A 4141-nucleotide genomic window follows, 5' to 3' on the forward strand; every position below is an offset into this window, starting at 1 on the left:
AAAAGGACGTGGGGGGCTCCTGGTGGACACCAAGTTGAACGCGAGCCGACAACGTGCCCTTGCCGCAAAGAAGGCTAAGGCTATCCTTAGCCCGATACAGAGGAAAGCAGGGTTTATGTATGTTACACTACAGTTGTGTAGAGCAATCGAATTGCTCGCTCTCCCCGGGGGTGCAGGGCACCACAGACCACCCTCGGGCAGCTTTGGGGGCTCTGCCTATTTTTCTAAAAGCCTCCTACCCAGCTTAGCGCAAGTCCTATCTTGATCTGCCCTCCAGCCCTCAAGCCACCAGTGCTGAACACGCGCTTTGTATTTTATTTTCTCCCGGGAGGCGTGCAGCTTAGAAACGGCTGCAATTGAAGTGGGGCTTTCAGGGAACAATTTAGAGCACCTTCTGTTGGCTCTGCGAAATGTTCTGAAAAGTTAAGGCCTGCCCTGCCCTGGCAAAAGCAGTCATGTGACTGGAGGGAGCAGCGCCAAAAAGCCACAAGCACGTTTGGGGTGGACTTGCTGCGGTAATAAATAACAGTAAGTAGTACTTCTAGCTACACCAGCCTCTTGTGAGACCTCGTTGCCCGCCCACAGGGTCGCAGCACTACACGGCGCAGATCCCTCCGCGGACTCGGCCAACGTCTTCTCCCTCCGCCCCCGGGTCGGATCCCTCCGCGCCCCGAGAGCACGCAAACTCCCTGAGCCCCGGCAAGCACCAGGTCGACGAGGGCGGCCCCGCTAGGGGGGCGGGGACAAGCGAAAACGACAGACGAGACAGCCAATCGAGACACGGGATCGGCCGGCGGCGATCTGGCGGCCCAATGGGCGCCGCGGAGGGCCTAGCCGAGTGGAGGAAGCGCGGGGGCGACAAGGGGCGTTGTCGTGGCTGACGAGATTATTGGGGCGCCGCCACTGTCTTCGGGAAGGCGCTTCTCCGCCAACGTCATCTGCGAGGACGAGGAGGTCGCCGCGGCTTTGCTCTGTGCGCGGTCCCCCTTCCCTTCCCCCACTCCCCTCCCCCGCGCTCGCAGGCACCCTGAGCCGAGGGCCCGTTGCGCGGTGCCCGGGAGCGCGGCAGGGTGGGTGGAGGGACGGGGGACGGGCGGGGCCTCTCTGGGTTGTGGCGCTCTCTACTGCACCATCCCTAAAACATCGCGCTTCTTCGGTGCCCCCCCCGGCTGCCGCGGCGCGTACTGGGTTGCTGGTGCTGTCCGGCTCGCCTCGGTTCCCAGCCCCACCGTGGCGCGTGCGCGCGTGCGCAGAGGAGGGCCTCTGACGGTAACGCTCTTGGTGGCAGCCGCAGACGTTTGCCGCGTGATATCCCTTTGGCACTGCAAGTCGTGCAAAGTTTGCTGCCGAGGGATGGGAGCGGTCCTGCCTCGTGTAGGATGATAGTCTTGAAACCGTAGATTAAGCACACGCAGTCAGTGTCCTCGGGGATTCGGCTGGGGGGGGGGGCGGAATGTGGGGGGGGGTGTGTAAACAGTGGACGTCCGCGTAGCGACCGTAAGGAGTTAGTTCTGCATAGGAGAAATGCAGGTCCTGATGTGCCTCGTAATAGCGTTATAGGGATTTCACAGCTCTGCTGTGCAAGGCTTTGGTTCTGAAGCCCCGAACTGGATTATTAAAGCAAAGAATTACAGCTTTTCTTATTTTTCGTAAATAAAAATACCCAAAAAACCAAATAAAACAAATCTAGAAACCGGTCATCCTGTAGGCTGCAAAAGCTTCCCAGATCTCGTTGCTGTGGTGAGGTGGGGCCGTGATAACAGCATGCTTGCAAGTTTCACGGATGCTGGTGCACCACGATGTGCTAGGAACTCGAGTGAGCTGCTCGGACTGTGTGGGAGGAAAAAAGCAGCCCTTACCTACCCGATGGTAACATTAAGTTAGTATCCCATATCATTTTGTTATTAAACTGCTGACGGTTAACTGTTAGGGATGTCTTCTGCTCTTGAAGGTAGGGTTTATGTGCAATGTAGAAGACAGACTGGTACGCTGCACTTGCAGGCTTCCTGTGATTATGCTTTTGCTCAATACTGGAGCTCCCTGTAGCATGGAAAACAAATGGCCGCTGATCTTCCACTTCGCCGAATCCTTTGCTGATTGAGTTAAGCCCTTTGTCTCCTGCCTCTGCGTGGACCACATCGAATGGAAAAAGTGCTTAGGAGATGGTGAACCCAAATCAAAACATACTGGAGGTCGCTAATGTGAAGTCCTGGCCCGTCTCCTTGCCCCCATCATCTTGCATGCTGAATCCCGCTTCTGGAGGGGGCTCTGTAAATACGTTGCATTTTGTGTATAGAAAGTATTGATATCACGTAAGAAAAGTCAACGTTTCGGCTTGCGTTTGGGGTATCCGGTAACCTGCTTCTGCACGAGTTCAGTGGGGCATATTGATTTGCTTAAGCTGTTGCCTTTCTCTGAAGCCAATTACGTTTTAACTGTTTGCTCTTCCTCCAGTGCCTTGTGTTCTGCGATCTTTCACTCCAAGCTCCGATGCTTTTCCTAGTCATGCCTAAGGAGCCAATTATCAGGTTATCTGAAGCAGAAGGTTCTGGTGAATCTGTAAGTACTGGGGAAGCTTTCTGTATGCTAAACTGTACCTGTAATTAGTTCCTAATTTACTAGACTCTTTCCCTCTTGATAGGGCGCGGTAGGCTATTTTGGGTTTTCTGGCGCTGTAACCTTTTTGCCTCTAGCTTGTAACGGAATTGAGCTTTTTGACTAAAAGTAGGGATATAAAGCAATGCTCATCCCTGGGTACGTACTTCTGGTGCAAAATGCGGTGTCGCTTTGGAGCGCAGTCTGATGCCTGTTGTCATGGGTGAGAGTGAGAGGAGTGGTACTTCTTCTAATAGGGCAAAGAGGGCTTGGGGTTTTTGGCAGGTCGGGGTGAGGAAGGGCAAAGCCGGTTGAGAGGTGCTGGATGCTTCGCTTTGAGCTATACAAGTCAAGTTCAAGGACTTTGTGAACCCACGCAAAAGGCAGCCTGAAGTTTATTTTCCACCAGAACTGCTTGTGTTGCCCGAAGATACAATGGGGGCTTTAACCCGGAGACGAGCTTAGCTTCTGTGGGTGTTTCGTAGTCCGTTACTGTGTAGCTTGACAAAAATTGCACGTCTCTTCCCCCCCCACCCCACCCCCCCGGTAGTGTGCATAATCGGTCTCTGTAGCTTTGCTTGGAAAATGTCGGTTGCAGGCGGACAGATGGTAGTTTAAAGCGCAGTGGTTGAATTGCTAGGAATTGGCTAACTGGTTTCTCTGGGTGGTTCTCTGCTCTCCTTCCTTCCCTTCCTGCCCTCTCCCCTCTTTGTGTGTGGCTTTTTATTTTATTTGTTTACGGTTTTGTACTTCCTTTCTCCAGCTTCTTGGGCATTTAATGCCCGCTGGGAAGAAGCGTGCTGCTCACCTGGGCCTGACCGATGGATTCTGGATGGTTGTGGATGAAGGGCCCGAGGGTGGGCAGCCTGTCCGTCACGTACATCTACATATTCTGGGTGGCCGTCAGTTGGGCTGGCCGCCTGGCTAAGATTTTTGCACCGCAAGAGTTGCCGCACGCGTACGAATCGCCACTGAATGGATTTCGTCTGTTGCCCGTCAGTCTAGCCACTGTCGATGTCTCATTTTTTGTGACGTGTGTCTGTGGAAGGTAACAAAGGCTTTGAGCAGCAGTTGCACAATAAAGATTTAGCATGGGGATATCATCTCTGTCTTGAGCGTCTTACTGAGGGAAATAGTTCTGCAAGTTAAAATGGTGTCTCCGCGGAGCGTAAGTGGTTTTGGGTGGTTCTGGCACAGTGCAGTGTGTTGGAGAAGCATCCAACTCCTGTTGGAGCACTTTATCCCTTTTCTGGTGAGGAGGGATATGGTAGGGGAAAACACTCGGTCTGAATGGCAGCTGTGGGGCTTCCCATAGCACAGTGGAATCTCTCTTTTGTCGGTTTGGGTCAGCTGTCCCGGCTCTGTCCCCTCCCAACCTCTTGCCCACCCCCAGCTTTCTGGAGTTTGGGGGTGGTTGGAGAGAGAGCCTCCATGCTGTGGGAGCACTGCTCAGCAGTAGCCAAAACAGTGGTGTGTTACCAACACCCTTCTAGCTACAACTGCAAAGCACAGCACTGCGAGGGCTGCTGTGGGGAAAGTCGCCTCC

General features: G+C 53.9%; 1 long non-coding RNA gene across 1 annotated transcript; it reads left to right on the forward strand.

The window, feature by feature from the left end:
* Positions 1-363: 363 nt before the first annotated feature.
* LOC142365642 (uncharacterized) lies at positions 364-3698 on the forward strand. The gene is made up of 2 exons (XR_012766519.1): positions 364-954; positions 2455-3698. It is a non-coding gene; the product is annotated as an uncharacterized LOC142365642 (long non-coding RNA).
* The last annotated feature ends 443 nt before the right edge of the window (positions 3699-4141 follow it).

This window comes from Opisthocomus hoazin, chromosome W (genome assembly GCF_030867145.1).
Source record: "Opisthocomus hoazin isolate bOpiHoa1 chromosome W, bOpiHoa1.hap1, whole genome shotgun sequence".
Taxonomy (NCBI): domain Eukaryota; kingdom Metazoa; phylum Chordata; class Aves; order Opisthocomiformes; family Opisthocomidae; genus Opisthocomus; species Opisthocomus hoazin.